The following is a 17,803-nucleotide window of genomic DNA, read 5'->3' as shown; positions in this document are numbered from 1 at the left end:
ATATATATACAGTGGGCCCCCGTGTTACGAACTTAATCCGTTCAGCAGCTACGCTCGTACATATATATATATATATATATATATATATATATATATATATATATATATATATATATATATATATATATATGTGATTCCAATGCTTATTTTAATACACTTTACATGGCAAGAACAAGCCGCTCCTCCAAAGCCCCCTGGGAAAAAAATGTCACCACGGCGACTATAAATAAGATTATCATCTATATAAACAATGTATAAGTATACCTAAAACGGTATTTTTTTTTTAACATTAACAAAAAAAGAACCAATATAAATCAACTAATGACTTTTTACAGCAATTATACAGGTTACAGGTTAGTCTAAAACTGAAAAAAAAAACAGGTGAGTTTAGAGTGCGTCCTCTGAAGACAAATTAATAATATGATAGTATTAAAATAGTTTTAAAAAATGTATAAAATGAATAAGATCTTAGATAATACTTTGTGGCATGCTTATAGTCCAGTACGCATTTTTTTTTTTTTGTCGGTACGACTAATATACCAGTGCGGCTTACAGTACGAAAAATACGGTACTTTTTTTTTTACAGTATTTAAACAGGCTCCAGGTTAGTCCAAAACTAAAAAAAAAGTAAAATAAGTTAATAAAAGTGCCTGAAATAATAATAAAAAAAATAAAAGTCCTTATTTTATTGCAATTACACTACACATGGCTAAAACAAAGCCTGTTCCCTTGGTCATCCGCGTCCCCGTTTGCGAAGAACTGGTCTATGTCTTTAGCCTTTTGTGCTATGTGTTTCAAAAAAAATAAAAAAATCCATCAGGATTTTTCCTTGTCTCCTCCGGAGACAAATTAAATCAGCTGTTTCTGCAGGTGCCCCAAAGCTCCAGATCAGCCGTTGTCATTATGGGAGAAGGAAATTAGGTGACGTTGTTAAAAGAGCTGCAAAATTTCAAAGCAGGGACGGTGCCGCTTGTGCGTTTTCATCAAGGTCCCCGGGGCACGCCAGTTAAAACCTTTACCTCTTTTGTTACGATTGTTGCGTTTACTGCCGATAATAATTTGGAGATTTTACAATCGGTGTTGTTTTCAGGAAGTGAAAACTTTTTGGAAATTGCATGAAAATACACATTGTGAATTTCAATGATGGAGAAGCCTGTCCCTTCATCGGAATTAATATTGGGCAATAAATCGAAATATTCGATGGATTCAGAATCTGGAAAGAAACTGCTCATCATTTACGTCATTGTATAATACCATAAAAATCTCATACTCATTACTGGAGTATGAGATGTTTGATGCATTCAAAAGCAGTCGGACATTTCAGACAGAAAAAAGGCCATTGATGCAATAAACATGAACAACTGTAATAACAGTAATATTAATAATTGTTTATAATGTCATTTGGGTACATGTTTTATATTTTTGTACTTTTTTTTCATTGTACATAAATAAAAATCTTATTTCGTTTTCATTACTACAAATTTTCCAACCCCGAGAACTCAGCGACATTGATATTTAAAAAGCCGGCTACACTACAATTCAAATCAAGCATTTTGTAATCCTACCACCAGGGGGCAATGTCTCGCACATGTTTTCATGACAAAAGCCTCTGCTTTTCTCACCCTGGTCTATTATTTACCAATGTGAAATGGCGTTCAGTTTCTCACCAGATTCTGAATACAAATTCAAATCAAGCACATTGTCATCCTACCACCAGGGGGCAATGTCTCGCACATGTTTTCATGATAAAAGCCTTTGCTTTTCTCACACTGGTCTATTATTTACCAGTGTGAAATGGCATTCAGTTTCTCACCAGATTCTGAATACAAATTCAAATCAAGCACTTTGTCATCCTACCACCAGGGGGCAATGTTTCCCACATGTTTGCATGACAAAAGCCTCTGCTTTTCTCACCCTAGTCTATTTTTTACCAGTGTGAAATGGCGTTCAGTTTTCCACCAGATTCCGAATACATCGAGCGCTCGCTGTGAGTTAAGACCCAAAATCCGAATAAATTCAGTTTAAAATGACCAAAAATGACATTTTGACTGATCAAATTTGCTTAAAAGTAAATACTGTGCTTGGTTCTATGTAGGCTTCATTTTTTTTCATTGGTTTGCACTCAGCAAGTAAGTTGGCTGTGTTGCCCTGTGTGCCATTTGTTCTAATTATTATTTACTTGATTTATTTTAGTTTATTATTGTTATTTTTATGTATCAAGCCTCGAAGCCTTGTTTTAAAAAAAAGAGCAATAAATAGACATGTTTGACCAAACATGTTCATGATTTCAATACTGACCAAAATAATCGTGATTATAATTTTGGCCATAATGGTGCAGCCCTAATATATACCTAACACGACCGATCTTAGATTAGCTTCACAAATCCAAGACCCGCAAAGCAGAAATTAGCCACCAAGCTAACTGTAAAAGTTATTGTAATCCGAACAATTCCAGCTAACGATCACGACGCAGCTGTTCTATTTGATAATATCATCCATTGTCAGGGTTCATTCATCAACCAATCAAAAGGGGACAAAAGCCGCAGTCTCGTCTCGGTTGATTTCGGACGCTATTTACGTTGCATATGAAGCGCTGTCAGTCAAGCGGCCTCGCATCCGTCCGTACCACGAAGAAGTATAGACTTGGCTCGAGTCTCTTTTTCCGAAATCCGTCTTCTTTTGTTATTTGCTTCTGGCTTAGTTTTTCCCTTCCAGGTCCGGCGGTATCCACGCATCCCGGATGCAGGAACAATTTCACAGCAGCGTGGAGAATCTCAGCAGAACAAACAGAGCAAATAAAACCATTTAACCTCTTCAACCTTTTCTACCCCGCGGAGGCAAACCGTCAGATATATAAACGCTCGGATGTATACGCGGAAAACGCGACAACAAATATTGCTTTTAATGCGGACACCGGAATGGATCTTCTGTCGGGTTTTTTTTTGTTCCCTTGTCTCGGTACAAGATGAAACACTGAAAAGACCAGAGAGAGAAATATAAACTCGGCAAGGTTAATTCTTTGATGCTCTAGCTAAAGTTCGCGCTAACATTGTACATTACGACATTTTTCTACAATTGGTGTTTAATGTAGCGCAACGTTTTCAAGCTCAGGGGCGTATAATAGCGTCTTTGTTGCGTTTGGAACTAAACACTTTACTTGTATGTTCAATCCAGATGAGATTTTCTCATTTTGTAGAATGAATTGACCGCGTGCTACACGTTGTACTGATTCATCGCTTCGGTGCGGCGGAATGAGGCGGGAACCTTGAGAGTTGCCGTTCGATGGGTAGGATGAAAGGTAGGTGTTGTGAGTATGCATTCATCGGGGATAGAAAAAAAGACGGGCATGTAAACACTTAATTCAACTTTGTTTATCGGGCACTTTAAAAACTAACAGTAGTAGAAACAGTGCGCTAAAGAAAATCTAACTCGGGTTGGGCAATACATCCAATTGGCTCAAATTCTGTTTAAAAATCGATTTAAATATGAGCAAAGTTGTGAAATTAAGGCTTTGCATGAGTGGCAAGTGAGTGTTGGATGAATAGTTTGTTTACTAGATGTGTTTATAATAGTTAATAAATACTTAATTGGGGCATTAAAACAAGTTATGCACAAGCTATATAACATTGAGTTTATATTTAACTGAATGAAATCAACGTAATAAAATGTAATCATTCAGAAAGAGAGAGAAAAAAAAAAAATATATATATATATATATATATATATATATATAAAACCACAGTATATACGCATTTACTGTATTACACATTTATTCAAGACTGGAAAATAATTATATATTTATGTATATATTATATATTAATATATGATAGATATCCTTATGTCCACTTTTTGATTGTGTCACGGATACTTATATAAATAATATATATATATATATATATATATATATATATATATATATATATATATATATATATATATATATATATATATATATATATATATATATATACAGTATATATAAAAAACACTGTATGTACACATTTATTATTCATTCATTCAGGCCTGAAAAATTATTATATGTATGTGTGAATTTATGTATTTTTGTCACACTTGTTGTGTTTTCTATTTGATCAAAAGCACATGAATTTGTTGGGCTGTGGATATGTTTTGAAATGCTCTATAAATAAAGGTGAGCATGCCAAGGACTATTTTTTATACTGTGTATTATTTATAGTTGTTTGGTTTATTTATATGTTGCAGTGAATATCATAATTTGTAAGCCACCATTTTAGGTTAGCGCTATCTTTTGCAGTTCCACTAATAACAGCGACCTAGAAGAGACCTCGCCATTACAGATGCATTCGTCTTTTTTTTTTTGTCCATATGCTATTCATAATCCCCCAAAAGCTTTGAAAATCTAAAAAAAATCTATTAAAAGCAAGCTTAAATGAAGAACGCTTGGGAAAAAAAAAAACTCCTAATGACGATGAAAGCACACCAATGTTTCTCTACTTCCCATCGAAAAAAAAACAACCGAAAAAAAACAATTAGCGCTCGGCTGTCCGTTGATGCATCTATTTTGCGAACGATTGATTACTCGTCCCGTTTTTCAACGATCTCCCATTTCCAGATCATTAAAACACCTTTGGCTCCGGCGTTTGCACGTCAACAACCCCAATAATCGAGAAAGCATCCTTCAAATCGCCTTTCAATAGGCTTGGCCAATCCGTTTTATTTTGGCAAAACGCAAAAAAAAAAAAGACGCATGATGAAGGATCTTGCACGTGCAATTAAGCACGTCAAAAAAACTCCAACGGAACGTATCAATCTTGTTTTTTTTTTGCTAGTAGCGTCCCTGGTGTCAACTTGATGGAAGTGCTGGAAGAGCAAATAAGTGACTCAGCGCTTATTGGCTGTATCTAATGGCCATTTTTTTTTTTTTTTTGGGTCTCGTTTCATCGCGGCCAAATGCGTCCAACGAGCCAGCACCGAGACACCTCATTACGCAGATGTGCAGCCGACTGCAACTTGCCAACGCCGAGATTCATTGACAGGAGGAAACTAAGCGGGCCGTCTCAAATTCCCTTGGAACAAGCGGAACCCCGCCCCTTAAAAAAAAAAAAAATCAAAAATGGTGCGTCCAAAAATTGAGCACACATGATTTGATTCACATTAGGACGATGTTAAGTCAAAAAAAGTAGATTTGGATGGAAAGCAGCCTCTGTCCATTCAGTTGTGTTCACACCCACAACGGCGCTGTTTTATTTGAATTTTTTTGGTTTTAGGTTCTTTTATTAAATCAAGACATGTTCGATATTATCTTTTATGTGAAATAAAAATATGACATTTGCAAACATCTGTTTTCACTTTAAAAAAAAAAAAAACGTCTCAGAAATGTTGGGGATTGTATCAATCCATCTCGTTCGTTTTTTGTTAAATGTTTTTATAACCAATAAACATGACCAAATTAGCATCAAAAATCAGTAAATCAACAGTAAATGAGGAACATTTTAATACACTGTTATCCATAATATATTCGTTATCTTATCGTTTGATTAATTGATGGAATAATCACCTTTAAAAAATATTCCATGACGGCCCTAATTTGACGATAAATCAAACGCTTATTTCATTGTGTTCCTCTGTTTGTTTTTAAGGTCACCTTTACATGATTTGGGACTTTTTTATGCATAAGTGATAAATGCATCTTTTGGGAATCAAATCACCCTCTCCACTTTGCAAAAGGTGCAATTTGCATTTGTTACAGATAATAGAAAAAACCTTCTTGTTTGTTTCCTTTGAAGACGTGTTCTTGACCTTGCCATAAAATAACAAAACAAAACAAAACATGAATTTGATTTTCTACCCCTACTCCAAATACGAGTCACAGAAAGTCAGGTTGCAGAAATGTGTATATATATATATATATATATATATATATATATACACACACACACACAGAATCAAAAAGTGGACATAATGGTATCTATCATATATTAATATATAATGTATAAATAAATATTTAATTATTTTCCAGTCTTGAATAAATCTGTAAAAAAAGTATATATACTGTGGTTTTATATGTGTGTGTATATATATATATATATATATATATATATATATATATATGTGTGTACACACACACAGAATCAAAAAGTAGACATAAAGGTATCCATTATATATTAATATATAATATATACATAAACATATAATTATTTTCGAGTCTTGAATAAATTTATATATATATATATATATATATATATATATATATATATATATATATATATATATATATATATATATGTGTGTGTGTGTACACACACACAGAATCAAAAAGTAGACATAAAGGTATCCATTATATATTAATATATAATATATACATAAACATATAATTATTTTCCAGTCTTGAATAAATTTATATATATATATATATATATATATATATATATATATATATATATATATATATATATATTAATATGATTGATTGATTTCAATACGTTTAGTTTAACAGTCAATTTTGCAAGCACTCTTCAAGAACGAGGAACTTTCTCCATTCATAAAAAAAAAAACAAAAAAACGGCAAATAAGAGCTGTTTACCCAAGCATCGGGCGTGAAAAGCATAACGAACCTTCACTCGAGCCGTCGCGCCTGTCTGGTGATTTATACCCGACAGCAGCTGCGAAAGCCGCCGACGTTATTGTGACTGTAACTCATCCGGCTAAATGTCTGACATTTGCCGTCGTCATGAATCATCCGTTAAACTTTGTTTTTATTCATACATTAATCCCTGCGTTCGCCATCTGCATTTCCCAGTTGCCGGGCATCCGCATGTGTACGTTTTAATTCATGTCATTAGTCCTTTCTGCGCAACAATAATACAACTGCTGGCTACAACGACTTTTTCAGGACAGGTATGAAAGGATTTTGCTTCTGAGCCGCTTGGAAAAAGTCAAAGCAAAACTGCATGACTTGCTTGGCTGAATATTTAATGATGTCACTCTAAAGCAGTGCTTCTTTAATTATATTTCGCAAAGCCGGCCTAAAAAAAAAGAAAACATTCCACGTCCCCCCACTCACTGTGCCGATTAAAAATTTGATTATTATCCAAAGAAATTATATCAGTATACCTCAAGCTGTATCGTTTTAAACAGTAATTCAAGAAAAAAAGCAAGATAAATCAATTTTCAACAGCTGCTTTTTTGAACTACATTTTTACAGGTTAGTCTAAACTGAAAAAAAATGCAGCTTAGTGCCTGAAGTATCATTCTCATTCTGAGAAAAGTGTAATTAAAGTGTTTGTGAGAGCTTTTGCAGCCTTAAAACCTATACAATAAAAGGAAAAATCAATTCATAAAAAAATATTGTGGGAAATATAGTGGGAAACTTAAAACAAAAAAGAAAAAAAAAGAAAAAATACAATATAACAATGGAAAAAAACAAACAATAACATGTATCATTAATAAGAACAAAGAAAAATGAATAAATAAAAACTAACAAATAATGATTAAAAAATATAGAATGGAAAAAAAATGCAATGAATTAAAACAACAGTATACTCAACAAATAACTTAAAAAAACAAGTGAAAATGTGTAATGAACAAAGAAATGGTTTATTAAAAAAACAATTAAAAAAGTAGAGTAAATAATGATAAAAACTTAAAATTAACAAAAACATAGACAATTATATACAAAAACACAATTAAAAAAAAGATTTATTCTAAACAAAAATAAAAGTGGAATAAACCCAAATAAATCTATATTACTTGTTTTGTGCAATTTTTGGAGTGTTTTGAAGCTATCAAAACATAACGCCATCATCTAATTCAGGTATATGAATACTAAAGTAATCCATTATTTTAATCATTAGAATCATCAATATCGATTACTTTAGCACACAATGACTCATGCAATCAAAAACCTAAAGTAACCAATTACCTTATTACTTAATTACTTAAACACACTTGAAAAACATTGAAGTAGTTATTGTCTTGACTCCTCAAAAAAAAAAAAACGTAAAAATACGTCTTTGGGAGGGAATGAGTTAATCCAGTTAACCCTTGACGGCCGAAAAAAAATCCACATGGGTTGATCCCTATTTAGCAGCCACGAGTCGCTGTTCTTTTCACTTTGTGTTAACATCTCTTGTCAAATGTAATTATTCTATAATTAAAGGCAAAGTTGGACAAATATCAGCATTAGGCTCGCATTTATCCTCAAAAGATCCCGAATCCCATCTGCGTGTTTTGTCAAAAGCCACTCGGCGTGACCCACATCGCTAATGTTTGTAAATCGGGATTCAATTATGCTCGTTAGTCTTATTCCATAAAGCATTTATAACACCCAAAACACATTCTCATCAACACGCAGTCTGCCGAAAGGCAATTTGGGGGAGCAAGGCTTTGAATTAAAGTTGTCTAAGAAATGCATTTGTTAGACAGCCGCAACAGCGGGACAAGAAAAGGCAATAAACAAACAAGCGCGCTCATTTAGTAACGTGGCGAGAAGCGCCGATGCTCTCGTCGCAAGTCACGGAAAAAGTGCACGCAGGGTGAACGGCGTTTAAAAAAAGCAATTTGCTTAAAAATGATCGCGGGCTATCCCTGCGTGTGTCTTGCTTGAGATGTGACGTTTGTCACAAAAAATATGACGGCATCACCGCATAAACCCCTTGGTGTCAATTTAAACCGATTTTGGGCCAATGTTCTAGAAACATTGAATAAAATCATTAAAAAAAAAAAAAAAAAACACAAGTAGGCTAAAATTTAATATACAGTGGACCCCCGCGCTAGGAAATTAATCAGTTCCAGGGTTAGAATCGTAAGGCAAATCGTCGTATGCCGGGCGATAGAAATGCTAATGCTAACTAGCTAATGCGTGCAATCCCCCAGGTAAAATCATCAAAATTGCATATACATTATATAAAAATATTATATACATATTATTAAAACTTAGTAACAAGTAAAATTAGTAAACATAAAGTAACCGATTATTTTTGTAATCTAAAGTAACTACTTTAGAAACTTAAAGTAAGACAAAAGTGTTTTAGCAGCTACAATAATCAATTACTTTAAGACTTTAGTATCAAATGCAACTTAACTACACACGTAATCGATTAGTACTTAAATACATAAAGTGATGATTACTTTAGGAACCTAAGTACTCAAATTTTAGTAACCTAAAGTGCAGTTTCGTACCTGGATTAATTAGTTACTTTAGTAGTTTAGCATCAAATACCAAAGATTACTGAGTAGTTATTTATATAAAGTAACAACTTTAGTGAGTATTTTAGAACCCAAATTAATCAATAACTTTAGTACTTTAATGTCTAATGTAATGGATTTGTTAGTACTTAATTACATGAAGTAAGGAAAACATAAATTACAAAAAGTAATTGATTACTTTAGTAATATAGAGTAAGCAATGATTTATGTAACCTGAAGTAACTACTTTAATGACTTAAAGTAATTTATTACCTCAGTATTTTAGTACTTAAAGAAACAGAAAATAAGAGCAGATAGCTAAAAACGCCTGAAGAGGGAGGCAAAACAACATAAACACAGCCAACCCCACAGGTCATGACAGTCGTTGATGCCATAAAGCGGGAAAAATGCCATAAAGAGGGGACGAAAAAACTTAATATTCACTTCGTAACGTGAAAAAAACGTAAGCCAGGGACGCAGTAACCCGGGGGTCCACTGTACTTCAGTATTTCAGTCCCTAAAGTAATCAATTACATTAGTAATTCAGGAGCTAATGTTACTTAGTATTTAATTACATAAAATGATATAATAGTAACCGTGAACCTAAAGTAAAACATTAATTTACAACATAATTAGAACGTTTTGGATTATAAATAAATACCTAAAGTAATAGATTACTTTATTAGTAATAAAAGTATATATAAGTAATACATTTGTTTAGTATTTATTTAGTTTTTCTTTCACCAAACATTTATAAAAGATATAAGTATATATGGACTCGTAAAGAAAAAAACAAACCTAAAAACACGTTTTTGGGTTAGAGTACGAGCAACTCAAACAACAACTCCCTGTTTTGGCCATCTAATTCAAGATAGAACTCTCCTCGCTTCAGAACATAATTTGTCATCCATTTTCTCTCACCTTTTAGTCGGTTTTCCATGAACCGAAACAAACAAATTGACCGTGAATCAAACACGTTTCTGAAACCCCACATTTACCCCGAATCAATCAATAATATCACGGTTACTTCGTTTTCTATACCGCTCCTTGAAATTCAGAAGCCACCCGCATGCGTCAATCTTTTTACGGGTAAATCTTAGGTCGACGGAACGAAGCGCCACTCGAATTTAAAAGCGCGGCTAGTTGCTATTCATCCCAAGCGTTTAGCCTAGCATGGACTTCGCGCCCACTTCCTGTTTAATTGACCGATAGCAACCGACCGATAGCTAGTTGCTATCGTGAATCAAACACGTTTCTGAAGCCCCACATTTACCCCGAATTAATCAATAATATCACGGTTACTTCGTTTTCTATACCGCTCCTTGAATTCAGAAGCCACCCGCATGCGTCAATCTTTTTACGGGTAAATCTTAGGTCGACGGAACGAAGCGCCACTCGAATTTAAAAGCGCGGCTAGTTGCTATTCATCCCAAGCGTTTAGCCTAGCATGGACTTCGCGCCCACTTCCTGTTTAATTGACCGATAGCAACCGACCGATAGCTAGTTGCTATCGTGAATCAAACACGTTTCTGAAGCCCCACATTTACCCCGAATAAATCAATAATATCACGGTTACTTCGTTTTCTATACCGCTCCTTGAATTCAGAAGCCACCCGCATGCGTCAATCTTTTTACGGGTAAATCTTAGGTCGACGGAACGAAGCGCCACTCGAATTCAAAAGCGCGGCTAGTTGCTATTCATCCCAAGCGTTTAGCCTAGCATGGACTTCGCGCCCACTTCCTGTTTAATATTTCTCGGCAATCTCACCTCAGCGGTTCCCCGTGTTTTTTGATTACGAAAGGCATGAAAAATCCGATGCGGAGCGAGGCATCCGAACGGCTATGACTAAGCTCGTCTGACGAAGGCCGCTGACCTTCTTGTTGCCGATGCTTCGCAATCACTTTAAAAGCTCGCTTTATAGACGAGGGGAAAAGATTAAGCCTTTACAAGGGGAAGTTTCCGCTCACACACGCGTTTAAAAAAAAATCTGTTAGCAAACTAAATCCTACAAACGGCCCGGACGCAAAACTATTTGATAGCTTCACTCAAAACTGGAGCGGATCCAATCCTCCCGCCTATTGTGACCGCTCATTCATTTGTCTTTTTTTTTTTGTCATTTTGACTGAATATGATCCCTGAATGAGTAACCGAGGATATTTTATATATAAGATGAATGTGCGACGAATATGCATTTAAAGGCGCTGTTAAAACACACGTCATAAACCCTGGAGATTAATTCAGTGGGACGTTTTAATATCACTCAAAATAATGAAGCCCGGGCACTGAACGCAGACGCACACACAAAAACACACACGAGGACAATTAATTCTTTCGATACCGAGGCATATTTTTTTTTTTTTATCATTTTCAAGTCCAAGACATTCCATCAAAGTTATTTATTTATATATTTATTAATCAATCTATTTTTCCCAATCGCTTGGCTAAAACAGTGTCTAAAAATATTGAATATATACATTTCAAATATTTTCATACGTGCACATTTCATCCATATTTAATTTATTTTTTTGTCATATATTTTTTGATGAAATATGTGAAATAGGTTCCGGTTATAATATGATATGATATGATATGATATGATATAATATAATATAATATAATATAATATAATATAATATAATATAATATAATATAATATAATATAATATAATAAAATAAAATAAAATAAAATAAAATAAAATAAAATAGAATATAAAGCTATGGACGGAAGGGCGACCCCGCCTGGCATCTTTGGAAGGCTGACCTTGGATTCTTGTTTGGAGTTCTGCAGCGCGGATTAGAAGAAATCTTGGGCAAACACACATTTTGCTCCGAGAGATCGGCGCCTGTTTTTCTCCCTCAGCTTTATTACCCAAATGCAAAACAAGGCGAGTTGCGGAGCGCGCAATCTTGAGCTATTGACAGAGCTGCGGAATGGGAGGGCGTGGGGTTCTTATCGTTTTGCTCTTCCTGCCAAAACTAGGTCAAGCTGAAAGTTCTTTTTGAAGAAAAGGCTTACAAAAGTCAAGCTACACTCGCGGGCAATGTCATTTACCCATAAATTAACTGCTTTCTTTTTCATAGTTTTTAATTGTAAAATTCAAGAGTTTTATTGTCCATATGCATAGTGATACCACACAATGAAATTCTTATTGTGTTCACTTTCCCGAGCGGACTACATTCCATAATCGAGCAAATAATAAGGTAGGCGACAAAACAAATTCCATATCATCCATAATCGAGCAAATAATAAGGTAGGCAATAAAACAAAAACAACAACAAACAAACAATAATAGAGCAGTAATAAATGAATAGACTTGGTTGAAAGTCGATATAACTATTGTGCGAAAACATAATTTAGCTAAATTTGAACTCATCGATTTTTAAAAAGACAAAGTAATCAAATTGATTCGATTTATTGCCCAGATCTACTCAACAGTATAATAAACAATCTTATCAGTTCCAAATTTTATTTTATGTGTTTGGACCACTTAAAAAGCAAATGGCCACAGTTTGGCCAGTATATTAGCTAAACTCATTAGTTACAAATTATATTTATGATATATTGCTTAAAAACTGAATGGAGGCCGCAAATGGCCCCTGGAACTTGTTTTGGACACCTATCCATACTATAAATAATGGTAAATGGTTAACTCTTTCAGTGCCATGGACGAGAATTCTCATCTTCTAAAATGGTAACAATGATCACAAATAATAAAATCCTCATCAAATATTGATTTGTTTTTTTAATGGAGAGTAGCTAGCACCCTTGACTAATGCTTGCCTAGAGCTAACTATGACCATTGGATGGCAGTGTTTCCACACTTACATCACAACTATTACCTACATCAATTCTAACTGAAGAATGGAAGTCAATCTTTCATATGACACCACCCACCTTTACATAGACGTATCAAACAGTATTCTGTTAGCCTTGAAAGATGAGTGAAAATGCTAAATATATTGCCCCCTAGAGGTTTCCTTTTCCAATAACACTCAGCACTAAACGAGTTAAGAGTGACAACAGAGCTGTCACGCAGTGAAGTTTGCCCAAATTCAGTCACGAAACTTTAAAAGCGGAGCTTGTGCGTGATGAAAATAACGACAGAGCTCCAAAGTCTCTCATGCGTCTAAAAGAAGTACGTGAGTCCCAAAAAAAAAAAAAGAACACCTTCGTTTGCCTCCCTTCAAAAAAAAAAAACAACAACAACAACACTATTTTGGGTCAGCACTCACTGTGGTCTAGCAGCTGCGCATTAGAACATTAGCGCAGGGCGTGAAAAAGCTTTGCAAGATCTCATAATCGCTGAAGCGCACTTTACACCAGGCGCTAACTGTTGTAATGCTTTGATTGGCTACCCCGCACACAAGCTGCTCGTACGGCTTATCGGAATCCAATGGATATCAGCGCCGCGCGTCGCGCTTACAAAAACATCTCCTTTGGGGCACCTTCACAAGGACTTTCTTCGGATGAAATTGGACGTTTGAAATCTGTCGCTAGCGACCGCGCGCGCTCACCAAAAAAAGATTAGGACGGAAGAAGTAGTTCGCCGGACCCATCCGCAGCCTCGGGCGAGGCCACGAATGAAGCATTGTTCGTTTCATACGGAGGTCGCGCAAGCTAGCCCCCGAGTGTATTTTGAAAAGGACGCGGCCCGTTTGATAGTGTGTTGACAAGCCTTGATGTAACCCAAACACTATCATCACGACAAACAAACACACATCCTCCATCTCCAAATTTCGCCGAGGCAGAGGAGGCGACGGGCTGTCACCAGTGATATTTATTAGCCGCTCGGCGTTTCAACCTAATAGCAACATGGAGGAAGGCGCATTTGCATTCAGCGGAGAATTGAAATGTAAGTAGTGCTTTACAGGTTCCCCTTTGGGAGGGATAAAATATCAAGCTATCAAATGATGATGTGTTTATGTGATGTGAAGAATTCATTCAAATTGGAGTTATTCTTAAAGGACCCTATCATAAAGCGAACAGCCCGGGAATAAGAAAATTTACGCCTACCTTTACCGTGTCTTTTAGTTCATTTTTGTTTCCGAGTCCAGGAGAGATTTGGTCAAGTCAAAAGTGTCGAACTCCAGTCCTCGAGGGACGGTATCCTGCAGGTTTTCCGGTTTTCTCTCCCAAACACACCTGATTAGGATCATTTTCAAGCTGCCCTAGAGCTTACTAATGAGCTAATTATTAGAATCGGGTGTTCTGAGGAGAGAAAATCGGAAAACCTGCAGGATACCGGCCCTCGAGGACTGGAGTTCTACACCTATGGTTAAATTTCATTCTCCAAATATAAGATGCACATAGGATGCACCCTTAATATTCACGTCAAATTCTCTATTTTCTATGTTACAGTGTATAGAACACACCAAATAATTGACTTCCATGTAAAAATTATACCAAAACAGAATAACTCTCATCTTTGTAAATTCTTGTGTTCATATCCGCAAGTAATATAATTGTTGCGGGTTAAGTGTGTTTCAGATTTCCCACATTGTGAGCGGTCGGTGAACACCTCACCATTGGCTTGAGTTTTTTTTTTGGCCAGAAATAATAAGTCGGGCACCATCCGTGTTCAACCAATTTCATGATAGTGTGTGCATATGCCAAAAGTCCATAATTAATAAACAAGTCAAATGGAATACCTTTCCATGTTCTCTAACCGGTGCACAGCTCTGTAGCTCGCCGCTCTTTATTCAATCAGCTAGAAACATCATAATATTTTCATGATCTTCTCCGAAACTCCGAAAATGACATTATTGTCAAAAGCTTCATTTTTGTAGGTCCAAACAGTTGCTTGAAAGATTTGCATTTTATTAATTTATTTTATATGTTGAATGCACCTTTTTAAGTTCTAATTTTCTGACTAGTATCGCTAAAATCCAAAGTGATGCCACGTCGCCATCAAAAGTGTTCTGGTCGTCATAACAGTGTTTTGCAAGCCAGAAATACATTAACAAGCAAGGTTAAACCCTCCTCATACCGATATTTGACGAATAAATACGTTTAAAAACAATGAATGTATTTTGATTGATCGTCTCTTGGATCAATAAAATATCAAGCTATCAAGTGATGATTGTTTTATAGGATGTGACACGTTGTTTCAAGTTGAAATTATTCTTAACGATAAGTTATAAATTATAGAGTATTTTCATCTTTCCAAACCGACAAATTATCGGGGTTGGTTACAATCTAACCACGTTGATTCCATTTGTCCATTTTTGGGACTTTTAATGTTAAAAGGTGACAAAACAATATTATTCAACACTCTTCATACCTACTGTATGTAATAAATACATCAATGGCAGTTGGATTCCAGTTGTCGAATATGAACAATAAATGTATTTTGCAAAGCTATTTTCCTCCCTTCAACAAACTGTGTTATGAATGTCGAGACAGGAAAAGCCAAATAGAAGCCTCTAATTAAAATACAGAGCCTAATTTTATCTTCCAAACGCAACAACGACTTCGCACATCTCAAGGATTGAAGCAACACATCTCCAACGCGTCAGAAACATGTATTTTTCCTGCCCTTTGATAGCACCATTTGATGGTACTAAAAATATCATAAAACAAAAAAAAAAAAAAATGTCTCGTTCTTGTTTCTGTCTCATACGTCTTCACTCAAGCGGAAGGCCGTCCATCAGTTTTACTGCGCGTCGACCTCCCCTCAACACGCCGCCTATGACTGATGGGCCTAAGTGCGACTAAATAACTACGGCAGGGGATGATAAAATCGTGAAAACACACATCCCGGACAGGAAATTGGCCATTTTGGAGCTATTGACACAAAGGAGCTGAAGTGATGGCACTTTCTCACAATGCTCACCCCCTTGGAAAGCCAAAATATCTCCGCCATCCATAGGGAGATAGTTACAGTCCACTGGACACATTTTCTACGAACACCAACCTAATAGGTCCATTTTTTTTCTTTTTTTTGTCCTTGCCTTAATGGGGTCAAAGCTAAGCTGTTTGAATTCGGTATACAGCTGACATAAGGCGAGGAACTAAGGCAGCAACGTGAATTTCGGATTATAAGGCGCACCCGTATATAAACCGTAGCAGCGAGATATGAGCAAAAACTCAAATTCAAAATTAGTACTGCGATAGCACCTTCTTCTGTTTCCCTTTGTTTAAATGATCGATTGAACATACAAAACACATTGCACATAATTAATATACGCAATTACGTACAGTGGTCCCTCTTCTTACAAAATTAATTTGTTAACGAAGCCATTTTGCAACGTGAATTTTTTGTAAAGAAACTTTTTACATGCATAAACAATGGAATTAAAAGAATAATAAAGAATGCTCCTAAATCCTATGAATGAAGTTGACAATTAGACTGCAGTTCATTTGTTTGCCTTGAGATGGCGCTGGTGTGTTGATGCTGCATCTTTTTAGGTCATTTTGTTTGTATGTTTTTATTTGACCTTTCCAGTGATCTAAGCATAGATAAATTTCGTACTTTAGTAATAAAGTAATTGATTGCTGATTTAGTACTTGATTACCTAAAGTAGTAGATTACTTCAGTACTTCATTTATATAGTAATAGCAATTTTTAGACTGTCTTGGAAAAAATTTGGAAAAAGTTTAATTAAAAGTTTAATTTAAAAGTTTAATTGCCTGCAATCGAATAATAAAATGAATGAAAATGAACCGTTGTCCATTGACGTGAAAGGGTTAAAAAAAATCTATGTAAATAGTTACTATTCAGACGGCCATGTTTAAATTGATATGAATGAAGTTTGCAATTTTCCCTCCGATTTCTTGATGTCAGTTTAACCTTTGTGTTGAAAGACAAAACATCCATCATCAGAATGAGCGACGACACCAATCGAATCCGAGAGCAACTTTACGACATGGCTTGACGTTTAAAAAAACCGGACGGTGGAATTTGCAGTCCTCAAATGATGGCGAGGCACAGATGGTGTGCGCCCAAGAGCGTGTGAAAAAAAACGATTTAAGGGCTAATAAATAATGTATCTGTGTGTTGTCAGAAAGTGTCAAATCACTCAGGATCTCTGAGATTAGCAGACATTTTTGCTTGGGGCGGTATGCTAAATTGATCATATTCAGCCACCCAGGCTCAAAAAAAATATTCGTAAAACGGGGATCATGGCAGTCCAGGATTCTTTACAGTTTGCCCTCATCGCAAGAAAAGTAACCATTTAAATGTTTGGCTTCAACGAGAAACTGAAACAACAGTTATAAATTCTTGATACGGAAAGGCTAACGGTTTAAAATGGAGCTTGAATGAAAAACAAGTAGACGTAAGTACAATAATCGGTTATTTCCGATTCATAAGTTCCATATTGTATGGAGCATAAATCAGGGAAATCCTCGTAAGATCAACGTATTAGCATTAGCTTAGCTTGATATTGTGTCTAGTGTTTCAGTGCTAGCTAACACAAGGTGCTAGCTTAGCTTTGACGAAGGAGCTCAAATTGTGTTATAATGAACACAAAAAGGGAGACAATTATGGTGATTAGTTCAGATAACAAAAACGGAATACGGTAGTGTTTTTTTTTTTTTTTTATACATTTGTTAAGCTAGCCACCAGGCAATAATAACGCAAATGTGTACAAACTACAACTGTGAAGAGATGCTCAAAAATAGTTCAAAAGTATAAA

At 35.3% G+C, this 17,803-nt stretch overlaps 1 protein-coding gene across 1 annotated transcript in view; it reads right to left on the bottom strand.

The window, feature by feature from the left end:
* The window catches only part of lingo1a (leucine rich repeat and Ig domain containing 1a), a 116,369-nt gene that overhangs the window by 49,521 nt on the left and 49,045 nt on the right, over positions 1 to 17,803 (bottom strand). The gene's annotated exons all lie outside the window — the stretch shown is intronic.

This window comes from Hippichthys cyanospilos, chromosome 6 (genome assembly GCF_059441005.1).
Source record: "Hippichthys cyanospilos isolate Australia breed blue-spotted pipefish chromosome 6, RoL_Hcya_1.0, whole genome shotgun sequence".
Classification (NCBI taxonomy): Eukaryota; Metazoa; Chordata; class Actinopteri; order Syngnathiformes; family Syngnathidae; genus Hippichthys; species Hippichthys cyanospilos.
This window is presented reverse-complemented; position numbering and strand designations above follow the sequence as displayed.